Consider the following 17,750-nt stretch of genomic DNA (forward strand, 5'->3'; position numbering starts at 1 on the left):
CCTCAGTCATATCTGCCAAGAGCAGGCCCTGATTACAGGTAAGTGAGAATGTTTCCTCAGCCCCAGGGACCACAGATCGCTGAACGCAGAGGCAGATTCTGTTTCCTTGATATGTATAATGAGAAACAGTAATAATTCAGAAAAGCCTTTTTTAAAAAAAGTTAGAAGTAAAGGAGCTCTGTATCACTCTTCCTTTGATGTCAGGAAAAAAGACTCTAAGATAAGTGTTTTCCCCTCCGCCTCTGGCATGAATTATAATTTCTTCAAAATTTCCAATTCCAACCACTAGATGTCATGCAGAGACCACTAAGTAGAATATCTTGGACCTTTTCCGCATTACTCATTTCCAATTTTGTAAGCTGCGATATTTAAGGTGGTCTGGGAAAATTTTAGGCACCAGACATTAAATATGCAGGTCAGTGCAGTTTCTCTCACTGGATGATGCACGAACTGTATGTCAAAATCACACAGAATGAAAAAAGCGGTCCCACTCACTGCAATGCATTCTTTCAGGAAAATTAATGAAATGGGTTCATGCGAAAGATTCCATAGCCTTCTTCAAGTCATGTACTTTACCCTGGTAGGGGAAACCTGGAATTCAAACAACTGGAAAGAAAACATCATATACTAGAAAAAAAAAAAAATCAAAGGATTTGGACTCAGGAAACACTTGGATTAAATACTAGCTTGGCAAAGTGCTAATTGAGTGAATCTGGTACAATACTTAACTTCTATGAGTATCTGTTTTCTGGTCTGTAGTGTGAAAATAGTACATAACAAGCAATGACCGTGAAGATTTAATAAAATACTATATATCTATCATTCAGAAGAGTTCTTGGCATATATTGTTAGAGCTCAATACATCTTACCAATAGTTTAGATTTAGTGTCATCTTCAAAAATTAAAGCATGATATTAAAATGTTATAATAGAATTATAACATCTAATGGAAAAACTATAATTTAGAAGAGGAGAGGTAAGGACGGTTCACAGATGAGGTCAGTAGTGAGTTTGGTCTCAGAGGATGGAAAGGAGATCCTCGGGAAGAGAAGGAAGGACTTTCCAGATGATGGGAATGATAAGGCTTTGCTTGAAAAGAAGAAGCAAGCATGATTCTTTTGATAAATGTCCAGGGAGTGAAATGATAGTGCATGGTGAGTGAATAGTGTATATGTGAGTATGAGAATATACTTTTTTTCATCAGACAGGGGGGAAATTATAAACTTTCATGTAAGCCATTTTAAGGAATTTAAGTTTTTTTGGTATATACAACAGTCTGTTTTTAAAGAATTTAAAATTAGACGACTCACAGAGTTAGATGCATATTTAATGAAGATATCCCTGTTTTCAGTGTATAAGTTGCATTTGAGGGGTCTCAGATTAATTGGTTACAGCGGGTTTTGGGTCTGACATGAGAAAGGGTCAATGTGATAGAGCTGGAGTGAATTCCTAAGTCACATGGATCAAAGGTTAAGGAAAACAAAGACAAGGATTGGAGGCAGAGTTCAAGGTTTGTGCTTGGAGAGTATATGAGTGAAATATTAACTGAGATGCTGAAGAAAAGGAGACTCTGCCAGTTTAAAGGTGAGCAGGATGGGATGACTTGCCCCATTAGGTAACTGTCAGTACGTGTCTGGATCGCAGAGGATGGTTAACAACCAGTAAGTAGGAACTGAAGCCATGGGAAAAGGTTCAGTTGCTCAAAAAGATGGCTTTAGATGGAAAAGAGCATTTGGCTTCAGGCATAGGAAGATTTTAGAAATAAGTGAGTGAGAGAGGAGAAAGAGCCTGCAAAGGAAGCCGGGTATACAAGCAAAAAGAGGATTTCAAGATCACGCTTGATTGTTTAGAATCGCAAAAGCCTGCATTTACTGGGAAGAGAAAGTCAGGAGATAGGAAAAAGGGGAAATTGACCAATAAAAATTCTCAAAGTAGTGAAAGGAGATGAGATCCAAACCCAGACGAAGCTGATTGGCCAGATAAAGTCTCCCTTCCAACATATAATTAAAATATAAACAAAAATAAACCAAAATAAGTCTAAGGTAGGCCAACACAGTCTGTGGAAGAAAAAAATAAAACATCCCACCCACCACCCCACAAAACAAATTTTGAATCAAGAGAAAATTTATAAAACAGAAATCGTGGCCTCTATTACTGACTCATACCAGACATAAAAACTTCTCTTCAGTACATGAGATACATGTACATGTATACTTACATCTATTTCACAAACGTATGTATGACACATTATAAATATAAATATGTTATAATACATGCATTATATAGAACATATATTATATATGTAATATGGTGTGTGTGTGTGTGTATATATATATATATATATATATATATAAATTTTTTGAAACATAATGTCATAAAGAATTTCTCCTCTTATACTTTCTTTGCTTACATCCATAAATCCTGCAGTCATCTTAAAAGGAAGGGGCCAGTTTTTCTTAAACACTGTAACCTTCTGCTTACATATTTTATTTGGAAATAGTTGGATTAACTTTTCTTATGAAGAAATTTAAAAATAATTTTTCTGTTAAAATCAGTTTGAATTCTCTATTTAAACATCATATTGAGATTATTGCTCCAGAAAACTACATTAAATATTAAAAATGGCATTTAAATAACTCACTCAAAATTAAATAGTGCACTAAAATATGAAGCACTTAAATGCCTTTCATATTTTAATGAATTTAATGTAAATAACTTGTAATTTATGATATACTATGTAGGGTAGGATAAGGAATTTTTTAAGTATAAAAGAGGAAACTATGAAGAAAATTAATATGTTAGCAAAAAAGGGGAGATTGAGGTAGGCAAGTTACTTTTTAAGTCTTCAAACTTTCTTGGTTTTCAAGATGCTTTCCAAATCATAAATACATTTGATGGGTTTTGTAATTCGCTGAAGTGACTGGACTATTTGATAGAATTGTTTACAATGAGCACATTGACCCCCTATTTCTTAGCAATCTTTTACTCCCCTCAAACTATATATTTACACATTAAATTCCTGTTAGTAAGGATTTTGGTGACCCCTTCTTAAAAAGTAAGAGGAAAAGAAGGTAGAGAAAACAGATTTTATTTCTACTCCGAGCTTGATTGCAAATATGCACACCCCAACTACGTAATCCTGAACACAAGGATCTCATTGTTTATTTTCATAGTTGCTGCTTTATTTAAAATTTTGTCTCTAAAGTTTATATTTGGCAAGACCAATAATGAAAATAAGCTGGTTTATATTTTTCTTCTTCCAAGGTGTGCATGTGTATGTGTGTGTGGGTACGTTTTAATTCCTTGGGGCTTATCCAGATGAAGGTATCAGTCTTACAGACATGGCAACCCACGTAGGAGTGTTTATATACAGTGGGGTGGAGAAGACTGACTATGTCCAAATCCTAATTTAGATCACTTTCACCTTGGTAAAGTTAAAACTGTGTGACTCTTTTCAATTTCTTTCCTCCCCCGTCTCTCCTACACTCTCACTCAGAAAAGCATCAGGTTCAACTCAGGTGTACTTATTAATAAAATCCTTCAATTTCAGGTTTTTAAAAGTCATTGGAAATAGAGCCCATGTCCTTATAAATTTCCACAATAAAACGTTTACTTTTATGAGCTATGTGTACCTAGATGGTGATGTTATTGTTGGGGTGGGGGAAAGAAAGAGACCTTTTGGTAACTATGGCAACAGTGATGTTTCAGAAGAAATATGAACTCTTTTTCCTTGAAGAAATTATTTTCCTTGACTGGTACTTACTGGATCCAAGTCTAGAAAATGAATGGATTTTTTTTTTTTTTAAGATTCACTGTTTTAGTCTTTTTTTTTTTTTTCTTTTGGAAATTGTGTCTCATTCACATCTGACAAAATAAAGGGATTTAATTCGAGGCTGCAGAAATAAAACTGCTGTTGAAATTTACCAGCATCTAGTCCACATGAGGGTAAGCAACCACAGTAGGTTCCCATTTATCTAAAATTTAAGCCACGATAATGCTCAAACTGATTTTTTTCTTGTTCTTTTTTCCCTAAAAGATACCCAAAAAGGGAATGTTCTTATTACAGAGATTTATTGCAAAAGCCACTTCTGGTGTCAATCATTATATAATGATTCAAACTAAGTCCCGAATCCTAGTTTTGAACCGCTGATTTTCACTGCAAAGATTCTGAGATACTATATGACTCTGAATTACCCTCTAAATCACACATTTTTGTTTGACGTAATTTTAAGGCTAAATATGCCTTATTAACATATAAAGTTTTTCATAATGATGATAATAAGTATGGTCTGCTTCTAGCCATCGTCATATAAGAGGAGATCTCATTGTGAAATCAGGGAGGAGGTGATAGCACCAGTTGAAAGAGAGAGCTTAAATAGGACAACAGAATAAAATTTAATGGAACAAAAAGGAGTCAGAGATAGGACAAAAATACTCCATCACTACACAATCAGGCATCAAATTTTAGTGTGCTTGTGAATAAGATCCAGAGTTGGTGAACACATCCATGTACAGTCTGGCAGCAGTGGTAAGATGAGGAAACCGGGGTGGTTATGCAGTAATTTTATGGGATTTCTATGACTTTTAAAACATTTTTCTTTTATTGAATTATAGTTGACTTACAATATTATGTTAGTTTCAGGTATACAACAAAGTGATTCAGGGATCACTGATTCAGTGATTATATTCATTTTCAGATTCTTTTCCATCACAGGTTTTACAAGATATTGAATATAGTTCCCTGTGCTATACAGTAGGTCCTTGTTTATCTATTTTATATACAGTAGTGTGTATATGTTAATCCCAGACTCCTAATTTATCCCTCTCCCAACACCTTCTCCTTTGGTGTCTGTGAGTCTATTTCTGATTTGTAAATAAGTTCATTTGTATCATTTTTTTTTTAGATTCCACATATCAGTGATACCATTTGATATTTGTCTTTCTCTGTCTGACTTCCCTTAATATGATAATCTCTAGGTCCATTCATGTTGCTGCAAATGGCATTATTTCATTCTTTTTTATGGTTGAATGATATTCCAATGTATATATACACCACATCTTCTTCATCCATTCATCTGTTGATGGACATTTAGGGTGTTTCCATGTCTTGAATACTATAAATAATGCTGCTGTGAACATTGGGGTGCACATATCTTTTTGAATTAGCATTTTCTCTAGATATATGCCCAGAAGTGGGATTCCTGGATCATATTCCTATGACTTTTTAAAAGGTTTGATCTTTTGGACATTTCACAGAATGTGTAAGCATTGAATTCATCAGAATATTCAGTTGACAAAAAACATCCATTTTGTACTCATTCTAAATAAATTTTTAACATACGTAAGTATAAATTATCAAATACACACACATGATCTCATACACAAAGATAAACAACTCTCTAAGCATTGCTTCTGCTTGCAAGTAAGTAAGGACAAGGGTTTGCCTTCATGTCTTTTCTCCATTTAGATTAAAGCTGATGAGACTCAATGCTGTTTGCTACCAAGATAGCTTAGGCGTAACATTCTATTCACAATTTGTGGGGGGAAAATGCAAATGTCTGACTCTAATGGTAATTTTCCATTCTCTGCAATAGGTAGAAGAATATGTTTTGACTCATCTTCCTCTGAGTCTTCTTTGTAAGATAGCTTATTTTCTCCTCCTTGGAGGGGGATAGACAGAAAGAGGGATGATGTTAAATAGATAGATTGATAGATCAATAGGTAGATTTCCTTTAAAATAGACAGACATAGAGCAATGCTATTGCAATAGAAATTCCTGAACAAAATTGGACTGTCCTACTAAATGCTTCATTTGCAATTGATTAATTGCCAGCTGATTTTTTTCAAAAGGGAGCAAGTCCATCAAATCTATCATATGTCTAGCTATCTAACTAGCTATTGATCCATCTATCTGTATCTGAAACTGATTAGGATTATTTACACTATTCATGACAGTTTCTTTTTCATTTTCCTTTCTTGTTTTTTCCATTTCTTTTTAAGTCTCTACCATTCTTTGAGTCATCTTGATTTCACATCTACCTAGAAAGCTCCTATCCATTTTCTAAATCTTTGCCTTAAACCATTCTAAGTATTGCTTCTTTTTGCAATAAAGTAAAGGTAAGGTTTCAGTTCATATCTTTCTCCAATTAAATTAAAGTTGTGGAACTCTAATGCTATTTACTATTATGATAGCTTTTGCCTAACATTCTATTCCCTATTCAATCAATGAAATACAAAGGTGGTGTACTCTTCCCTCCAATAGGGGTGTGATTGTTTTGATGTCTATCTTTTCTTCTAATTCTTCTTTATACCATAGCTTACTTTTCCCTCCTCCTAATTCTAGGCTCTCTCTCTCTCCCCACTCTCTCTTGGTCTCTTTCTTTGTACAATAACAGCTATATCAGAACAATCCTCATTTATCTGGAGCCTTTTTTTCTTCAAGGAAGTCATCAAGAGGATGTGACCAAAGGTTGATCCATAAGATGCAGCCAGACAATCAGAGACCCCTCACCTCTTCCCTTGTCCTTGGAATATACATTCCAGCAGCTGTTTTAAAGACACAGCCTTGAGAGAAGTAATGTGTTATTGAAACCATCCAGACTGAATATGTGACTGAATCCAGTTAAAACCTCTATAAAAACTTTAAGCTGGTTACAAAGATCTACTGCCTATTAAACTTGCCATCTGTCAATCTGGAGTGATCTGCCTTTTTCTTTGGTCTGTCCTTGCCCTCCATGTATGGGAGCCAGTTTCAAATTTCACCTGAGGAACTCAAGATTGCAAACCAACAATTTTACAAATTCAAGTAATAATTTCTAATAATTATACTTTTAAAAGTATATTATGTGTCAGATAATGATATTTTGACTTGTCATTATCTCCATTTTAGAAATGAAGAGAAGTAGTTTGTGTGAATTTCCCACCACATTGCTTGTAACTGAATAGCTAGAATTTTAGAATCCCAGCTGTCTAAGTGCAGAGCTGGTTCGCTTACATACCTAAATTCTCACTGAAAGTGAAGGAAGAGTGTTCTTGTATATTCAACTGCAGGTATATAAATAATGGGTAAAACTAGATAAAAGTAAGTACGACTGAATTTGATAATAATCATAATTTGCAACTGCAAATTAATTCAATTAAACTAATATATCCATGTAAAGACACTTTTTTTTTTCACTTTTTAATGAAATAGTTAAACAACAGGATATTCTCATGTCCACTTGAGGGTTATATAAGTAGAAGAAATAGTTGATGGTGGTTAAGGTTGATGATCCGTTTAAGAACTAAAACGCATGTACGTAACACTAAGTATTAATATAAGGGATTATTTGATCAGTTGCAATATCTGAAGATATATTCAGAGCCTGAAGATAATTGTTTTCTTTAGACTGAAGACAGAAAAGTAATGGATGGACTGAAGAAAGGAAATAATAAAAATTCCTTTGCTGTTTATGTACTTCACTCAGGGGAAATAGTTATTTTAAGATAAACTTTGTCTTTAGAACACATTTAAAGTTACAGAAAAATTGTGAAGTTAGTTACAGAGATTTTCCACCTATTCCCCACCCAGTTTCCTTTACTATAAACAACTATTTAAGGTCTTTTGTTTTTCCATATAAACTTTAGATACTGTTTGTTGATATTTACAAAATGACTTTCTGGGATTTTGACTGAGATTGCATTGAATCTACAACATCAAATAGGGAAGAATTAGCATCTTAAAAATACTGAATCTTCTAAAATATGGACATTAAGCATCCCATCATTTATTTTTCTCATCAGCATTTTGTAGTTTTCCATTTATAGGACTTGTACATCTTTGTTAGATTTATATCTAAGAATTTCTTCTTTTTCATGCCATTGTAAATAGTATTTTTCAAAAATTTCAACTCTCCAATTGTTCTTCACTGATATTTATAAAAACAGTTAACGTTCGTATATTAATCTTATTTCCTGAGACTTTGTTATACTTGCTATTAGGTTCAGGAGGTCTTGTTGTTGTGGTTGTTGTTGTGTTGTTGTTGTTGTTATTTATTCCCTGGTATTTGTTACATAGACAATCATGTCATAGGAAAGCAAACCATTTTCTTCTTTTTTTTCTATTTGTAATTTTTAAATTTATTTTCTGTGTCCTATGAATTAGCTAAGATTTACAAGATGATGTTGAATAGGAATGTGAGAAAGAATATTCTTGCTATGTTCCCAGTCTTAGAAGAAAAGCTCCCAGTTTCTCAATGGTAAGTACAATGGCATCTGTAGGATTTGTGTGAATATTCATCAGATTGAGGGAGAGCTTTCACCTCTATTCTAGCTTGCTGGAAGTTTTTATTTTGAATAGATTTGGATTCAGTCAAATGCCTTTTCTGTCTTAATCAATAGGATTATATGATGTTCTTATTCATTAGTCTGTAATGTGGTGGATTACACTGATTTTTTTTGAAGTACAGTCAGTTGTAATGTGTCAATTTTTGATGTACAGCACAATGCCCCAGTCATGCATATACATACATATATTCATTTTTATATTCTTTTTCATTAAAGGTTATCACAAGATAGTGAATATAGTTCCCTGTGCTATACAGAAGAAACTTGTTTTTTAAAATCTATTTTTATATATAGCAGCTAACATTTACAAATTTCAAAGAAAGAGAAAGAAAAATACCAATATGATGTCACTCATATGAGAGATCTAATAGGAAAAAAAAGGGGAAAAAAAGGACACTGTGAACTCATCCACAAAACAGACATAGATGTTCAGACATAGTAAACAATCTTATGGTTACCAGGGAAAGGAGATGGGAAGGGATAAAGCTGGGAGTATGAGATTTGGATTACATTGACTTTTGAATGTAAAGCAGCTCTGCCTACCTGAAGGAAGTTCCACTTGACTATGGTATAGAATTCTCTTATATATTTTCAAATTTGATTTGATAATATTTTGTTGAGGAATTTTACATACATGCTCGTAAGAGATACTGATCTTTTGTTTTCCATTCTGTAATATCTTTATCTGCTTTTAATATTAAGGTAATTCTGGCTTCATAGAATGAATTAGGAAGTGTTCCCTCTGCTTCTACTTTCTAAAAGAGATTTTGGATAATTGATATGATTTCTGTCTTTAAATGCTTGATAAAATTCACTGATGAAATCATCTAGGCCTTGAGCTTCCTTATTTAAGGTTATTAATTATGAATTTAATTTATTTAATAACTATAGGCCTGTTCAGACTATCTATTTCCCCTTGTGTGCACTTCAGAAGTTTATGCAGTTCAAGGAATTTATCTATTTCAGCTAAATTATCAAATTTTTGGCTATAGAGTTATTCATTATATTTCTCAACATCTATAGAAAGAGTAATTATGACCCTGGTTTTATTTCAATGTTGGTAATTTGCATCTCTCTTTTTTCTTGTTACTTCTGGCTTGAAGTTTATCAATTTGACTTGTCTTTTTAAAGGAACAGTTTTTGTTTTGTTGGTTTTCCCTATTTTTTTCCTGTTTCCAATTTCATTGCCTTTTTTATCTGATTTTTCAAATTTCTTTTCTTCTGCTTGCTTTAGGCTAAATTCGACCTCATATTCGTGTTACTTTAAACACAGATACCTTTTACATTAATTAAGAATGGGCAAAATTAAAGATTTATTTTACCTTTATTAATGCTCTGACTCTTCCATTTCTTATATAGATTAGAATTTCTGATTATATTTGTTTTCTGTTGCTATTCAGATAAATTAACTGCAAACTAATGCATTAGAACAACACAGATTATTGTCTTCTTCTGGAAGTTTTTGTTTTTGTTTTTGTTTTTGTTGTGTGTTTGTGTGTGTGTGAGAGAGAATACAGATGCTAGAGGTAGTCATGGACATGTCACTCCAACCTTGCTTTCTTTATCCTATCTCCCTCTCTGACTCTTGTCTCCATCTTTTCCTTATTAGGGCATTTGTGATTTGATTCATCCTACAGGGCTAATCCATAATAATGACCCCATTTAGAGATTCTTAATCCAATGTGCAACATCTGTTTCACATGTAACGTACATATTCCCCAGTTAAGAGGATCACAACATATTCCTCTTACCATAGTCTCTCTTCTGGCCCCCATATATTCACATCTGTCATACATGCAAAATACATTCACTCCATCCAAATATTTTCTGACGTCTCTACAAAATACATACTCAATTTAAGGTTCAAAATCTCGTCTAAATCTCATCAGCTGAAAGTTTCTAATTTAATCACCTAAATCATTTACATCATGTGCAACTTAGACTCTGACTATGATCCATTCTGGGACAAAATTCTCCGTTCATGCATCTGTGAAATCAAAAACATGTGATTTACTACCAAGATACAACCATGGGACAGCCATAGAATATCAGCTACAGATACCTCCTTTAAAAAGGGAAGAAAAATGAAAGAAAATTTGTGGGGGGAGGACATAGCTCAGTGGTAGAGTGTGTGCTTATCATGCCCGAGGTCCTGGGCTCAAACTCCAGTAATTCCATTGAAATAAATAAATAAATAAACTTAATTATCACCTCCACAAAAATGATGTCACTGATCTTAAGACATTTAAAAGTCCAGGTGAGGAAATAACATTAATTTTCAAGGCTTGGGAATAAACTTCTGTGGGATCATGACTCTGCCTGCTGGGATCATGGCTCCACCCTCTGTGTTTAAATTCTTAGGGCTGGGCTCTGGGCTCAGATTTCTATTCTCAGGATCATCCTCGGTTTTCTGTCTGTTTGTTTGTCTGTTTCTGAAAAATAGAACATGTTTGCAGCTGAGTTATCTTACCAACCTCTTTTCTAACTATAGAATTTGAGGATTCCAAAGCCTTCCCTAGTTTTATATTTTTTCTGTCTCTTTTAGGCCAAGGTGTCAGTGCTTCTGGTGGTATAAATTTATCAAGACCCTTATGGATCTCCTGGATATGTAATGGGGATTTATTGGACAAGAGGCTTCTCTAAAGATCTTTTTCTAGATAATCTTATTTCTATTTAGCCTCTGCTGAGATGACTGAATGCATTCAGGAGATAAATGATGTCTCTTCAAAGTAACTTTGGTGTGACACAATTCTGTGAACTTCTGATTTTTCTGAGGTAATAGAAAAATGTCATCAGCCACCTTCTCAGGGTTTTTTTTTCCCCCCTCTAGATCATGCTTTCCTGATGGTGAAATTCTTAATTTTAAGTTCTTTTTATTCTATATACATGCTTCTCAACTCATCAAGTTTTGGATTCTTTTTGTTTATCAGTTCTTCTTTCAATGTATCTCTTTCTTTTTGCAATTACCCACAAGCTGTAAGGAGAAATAAGGCCATACCCTCAACACTCTCTTAGAAGTATACTCAGCTAAATATTCCATTTCATCACTTCTTGCTTAATTTAGCATGTAGTTCATTCATGTTTTCCACCACTGTATAACTCCAACTTCTAATGAAATGTTCTCATTTCTTCCTGAGTTTTCACTAGCAGCTCTTAATATACATACCTACCAACAGTTTGTTTATGATGATGTAAGTATTCCCTTAGACAGCACAGGTTTTCTTTAACATGTTTCTTACTTTATTCTAAGTTTTCTCCAGCACAGTCATTAACATTCATATTTATACTAACAATGTTCAAGACAATCTCAGTGTTTCTATTTATGCTTCTTCTTAACATGCTTTTTACATTTACCCATTGCTCCATTCCAAAGTCATTTCCTTGTAAATATTTATTATAACTATCTATCTATCTATCTATCTATCTATCTATCTATCTATCTATCTACCTACCTACCTACCTACCTTCCTACTTTCCAGGTACCAAAAATCTGTATTATTATCCAATTGCTGCTTAACAAATTATCACAAGCTTAGTGGTTATGGTTATTTACTATCTTGCTGTTTAATTATATTTATTTAAGTAGTTAGATATATTTAGGAGGATAATGTCAAATGTATTACCTTACTGCTCTGAACAACAGAAGCCAAAACTGTGTCTTATGGGGCTAAAATCAAGGTTAATTAAAAGCTTCATCCCTCTGAAAGCTCTGGGGAGAATTTATTCCTTCCCCTTTCCAGTTTCTAGAGCCTGTTTTCATTCTTTGGCTCATAATCATATATCGCTATGACCACTGCCTCTTTTGTTACATCCTCAACTCCTCCACCTCCTTCTTCTCCTTGTATTGACCTTTGTGATTGTATTTGATCTAGCTGGGTAATCTGGAAAAATTTCTCCATCTCAGATTTCTTATTTCAGTCACATGTAAAAAGTCCCTATTTGTACGTAAGATAACGTATTCACTGATTCAAAAGGTTGCAACATGTATCTCTTTAGACTGTCATTATTTTGTCTGGCATACTGACCTATATAATCTTCCTTCTCCATGAAGAATTTTTAAAAACTTTTTGTAGGGCTGGTCTGCTGGTAATGGCTTTCTATTTGAAAAAAAAAAAAAAGGCTTATTTCCCCCTTTACTTTTGAAGGATAATTTCACTGGATATAAAATTCTAAATTGGTGTCTTTTTTCTTTCAGTACTTTAAATATTTTACTCCACTGTCTTCTTATCTACATAGTGTCTGATAAGAAGTCAGCTGTAATTCATATTCTTGTTCCTCAATAGGCAATGTTTTATTTTTCTCTCGTCTTTCAAGATTTATTTTTGTCTTTGTTTTTCGATGTTTGAATATGATATATATATATATTGTGTGTGTGTGTGTGTGTGTGTGTGTGTGTGTGTGTGTGTGTGTGTTTGCTCTGCCTTGCATTCTCCATTCTTCCTGGATCTATGGTTTGATGTTTGTCATAAATTTTGGAAAATTCTTGGCCATTGTTATTTCAAATATTTCTTCTACCCAAGTCGTTCTCTTTTCTCTGGTATTTTAATAGCGTATAGGCTACATTTTTCAAAATTTCCTCATAATTCTTGAATGTTGTTTTTATTCTTTTTTTCTATATGAATTTTAGTTTTTGAAGTTTCTATTGACATATCTTAAAACTTATCAAATATTTCTTCCACCATGTCCAGTATACTCTTGTACACCAAAGACACTCTTCATTTATATTTTATAGTTTTTGATTTCTCTTTTTCCTTTGATTCTTTCTTGTAGTTTTCCTCATACTGCTTACTTTACCCATTCTTCCTGCTTGCTGTTTACTTTTTTCATTATCTCTTAAAATACTAATCAAAGTTATTTAAAATTTCTTGTATAATAGTTCCAAAATCTATGTGATATCTGAGTCTGGTCCTGATGTTCGCTTTATCTCCTAAGACTGGGATTTTTCTTATATTTAAGATTTCTTGTTATTTTTTAAAAGCCAGGGTGATAGGAGCTAAGGTAAAAGAAGTACTTAGTGTGAAGTTTTATAGTAACCTGGTTGGGGTGAAGTCTTTGTGTAATGCTTATTCTTGCATAGATGCCAAAGGCTTCAAATTCCTCTTGTGACTTTATTTTGTCTCATCTGTTGCCTTAGGGTTCCACTAACAAATCCTTCTCAGATAGGGCCTATGTCTTTTAGTTCTTTCACCTGCAATTCTCTGTTATTATGCTAGAGCCTTATTTCTGTGGTTATAAGGTGTAGGAGAGGGGAAGCTTTTATAATCTTTTGATACATCTTCATATTTTAGTGAGTTGAGACTGTGTGCTTGGGCTATAATCTTTACTAGTGTATCTTACTTGTTTCCCCACTTAAGAGAGACAGGATGGGTAAAAGGGTTTGAAGATGGGAAAATGTTATTTTCACAGACGGCATACGTCTGTGGGTAAAGTATTTTTCTCTCCCTATGACTAGAGCTACCAAGGAATCTTTCTTGACTTTTCAGTGTGAAAACACAGTGAGCCTCCTCGAGGTAAATTCCCTGAAAGTGTGGCTCATCTCCCTAAGACTCCCCCAGGAGTTTGTCACTCATTCCATATCCAAAGTTCAGCAATTCATCAAAATTATCATTTAGACATTCCTACCAGTATATGACTCCACTGGCATCTGCTCCAACTAAGCAGATCTCTGCTGTTGATTCTCTGCCTTTACCTTAGATTTCAGGATGGCAGTCTGTCCTCTAAGTTATAGTCTCTGATGAGTCCAAAGAGGTAATTTATTTTCAGTTTGTACAGCTTTTGTTGTTATAATGGTGAAAGTAAATAAAAACTAAATGTTTCAGAATATAGACCAAACTTACATTGATCGAATATATTTAAACAATTAGAGTATAAGTTTTAATGACTAAATAAGTTGAAAATGAACTCTAGGGGGAACTTTTTATGGTTTATATTTTTCTCTAGTACAAAAAATAAATAATTCTTTGGCAGACTTTTGGTCTAACTTCATTTATCAGGCAGTTCTACCCTGTGAAGAGTTTTATTTTAAACATATTTTTATATATTTGGTATATATTTTAATAAGTATTCCTGAAGGAATTGGAGAGAGAGGTATTAACTTAATAGAAAAAAATATGTCTCAGCAATGTTAATAAATAACTTGTGGGTGAGTTGTTATAGCATTGATCACTAGGTGTCCAGGAATTTTTCTTCACCTTGACCATGGGCCAAAATCTCAACCCAAGACACTACTACATCTAATTGGGTTTTTCTCTTATTCTACAGGTTCTTCAGGTTACAGGAATGTTGCTAGAATACTCACTGACCTTCCTTAAACTATTAAGGAGAATTTTAACAGGTCCCAGATAGGTTAGGAAAAGTATGAACAAAAATGAGCCTACCATATTCAGAACAAGTAAAATGCTTTAAGAAAGAGTACATTAAACATGGGCTAAACATGGTAAGTGTTCAAAAATACTAGAGTCAAAATAAAGACAGGCATAAAGCACAGAAAGAACAAAAGAATTCATTCTGGAAGAAAATGTAAGTGAAAGAGAAAAAGAGAAAAAAAGTTTCCATAAATGTTTCATGCTATAGGCAAACCTAAAGGGAATATGATTTTAATCAGAGAAGACATCAAATATGAGATAATTAAAAGTGTGAATGAACTGAAAGGAGAGACTATAAAAAGTGTATAGAAAACCAAAGTGACACCATTACAGAGCTGATTAACTAGAAACCATAGGAAACAGATTAGACAGTGTGGAAAATAAAATTAGCAACAGAAGAAAGCCATGAAGTAGTCCCAGTGAAATGAAGGAGAATGAGATAAAATAATCAAAAAAATGTTAATATCCACAGTAAATGGGAAATGTGGATCCAAAATAAAGATAAATGGTGTGTGACCAAAGTGAAAACCCATAAAATTAAATTTTAAAATAATTATATAATAGTAGAGAACATTTATGAAATTAAAAATAGTACCCACAGATCAAAAGCACACTGTTTTCAAGAAATTCATTAAAAGAACCAATTTCATGACATTCTGGTAAAGTGATTGAATTTCAAGGATAAAGAAAGAATTCATTAGGTATCCAAGAACTTACAAAGGGAATAAATCTGGTTGGGCTCAAATACATCCCTGGAAAAATGAAGTGCCAGAAGATAATAGAACAATATTTACAAAATTCTAGGGGAAAAGTATGTCTTGAGAATATTATAACCAGACCAGTCATTACCCAAGTACAAAATGGTAATACTGGCATACTTAATTATGTGAAAACTCAGAGACTATATTATCCCTTAATCTCTTTAGAATGAAACCATGTGAGAGACAAATGTAAAAGAACTAAATGGTGAACACTGAATCCATATACACATAAAATAGAGAGTAGATGTTGTGAGAAATATTTTCTAAAAGGCCACTCAATCAATCAATAAAAAAGTAAATATATTAAAAAGAATAATCATTGCTAACTTTTAGATTAATATTCTGTATTAACAGTTGTTCAATTTTCCTAATGCATAGTTTGGAATATGACAAAATTTTAAAATAATTCATTTTTTGTTAAAAATACAGTGATTTTTTTATCTGAAGGAGGACAAACTTCATGATGTAAGCATCACTTAATTTTATGAAATATCAAACATTATTGGAATTCATTGGAGCATTTTATTTTTTAGGAAATATCTGTTTGCATATACTAACCATGTATAAAGACGCTAAGGTTCTTAGATGGTTTAGAAAAAGACAGAAGCAAAGCTCTTAAAAATACTTAAGGTGGTTTGGCGAGCATCCTACCCACAGGGCTAGGCATTAGTACAGTGGTTATTTATTTAGAACTCAAAGACGCAAGGTGCTATGCTAAGCATTTTGACACTCTGTTCTTAAACCCTGAGATTCATATTGGACTACAGGATTTTCATTTAAATGGTTTCAAACCAAGACATCCTGTTCAATTTCTGAAAGTTAGCACAGGTATCAGGGACAGTGAAATACCTAAGAATTCTAAAATAACTTTTTGGTGTAGTAGTTTGGCCAAAAATTGCAGAAAAAGTAGAAAAAGTGGAGCTTGAGTTGCACTTGGATGAAATGTTGGGTTTGGAGAGGCAGAGATGAGGGTGGAGGCATTATAAACTTGGAAGACAGTACAGTAAAGGCACAAAGAAAGAAAAAAAAACCCTAGGTTCATTAAAGGGCTAGAGTGAGGAGTTTATAAAAGAAGTATGAGAATATAACAGTGGAAAATAGGTGGAATTGATTCCAGTTGTCAAGAGCCTTGAGTGCCTGTGAAATAATTTGGACATTTTAGTACTGGCAGAATGATCTTTGCAGAATTTAAGTGTGTGTAAAGGATCAAAACAAGATAAAGGTTTTGTGAAGATTAATCTACTGGCAATGGATGAGTTTGCTAAACAAGTAACTTTATTAATTCACAGTCTGGTTGTAATTGTTTCCATGAAGAAGGTTGTCTTCCACCATTCCCTGGGTTTCCTGTGAAAGGAACAGAGTCTTGATTTTTCTTTCTTTTTTTTTTTTTTTAGAGGTATTGTCAATTTCAGTTGAGTATTCACTTATACTTGTTCTGTGCTTTTGATAATTTCTAAGTATGTTTAGCTCTCTAATCCATCAGGAATATATTTTGTTAAAAGTTTTTAAATGAGGATATATTTTATAGCTATTATAACATACTTAGTGAATATTCTTACTTTTTCACATATATGTGATCTACCTTTATTATTTGTTACAAATTACATGGAAAGATCTTTTTCCAGGACACATCCTTCTTTCAGTCTCTCTCATTGACCCCTCTGGGCTGTATACTCTTTCCCCATCATGCACTGAAGTATAACTACTGCTTTATTGTCCAGATGCTTAAATACCTTTCCACTCATAGTGGGATTTGTGGACCAGTAGTGTCAGCATTTCCTGAGATCTTATTGTAAAACTGATTCTTAGATTACAGCCTGACCAACTGAGTTAAAAATCTACATTTTAAAATAGGTCTCCCAATAATCTTAGTGAGTATTAAAATCTGAGGAGCTCTGCTTCACAAGATGACAGCTCCTGGAGGGAAACAATTATTTACCTTGTTCATCATTGTATCTCCATTTCCTTGAACGGTGCCGGCATATAGTATTTGCTCAAAAAGTATTTAAGTGAATAAATGCATTAGATATTTTAATAATATAGATAAAAGATATTTGTGAATTATTACTAAGGAGCATAAACATGTCAATTTTAAAAAACTGAACATAATTTTTGAGGAGCTATATGAATGTTTATGAATGTTTAGAGTGCTGGTGAAATAAGGAGGTGTTATGAATTGTCACTTGCCTTCATTTTTTTGAAATTTTGTATAACATGATCCCTAGGTATTTATTTTTACCATAGCACAAAATTCAAACTGACTGCACATAAGACATTCATTTTGCCCAAGGCATGAAGGT

The sequence above is a fragment of the Camelus bactrianus genome, chromosome 1 (assembly GCF_048773025.1).
Source record: "Camelus bactrianus isolate YW-2024 breed Bactrian camel chromosome 1, ASM4877302v1, whole genome shotgun sequence".
NCBI lineage: Eukaryota > Metazoa > Chordata > Mammalia > Artiodactyla > Camelidae > Camelus > Camelus bactrianus.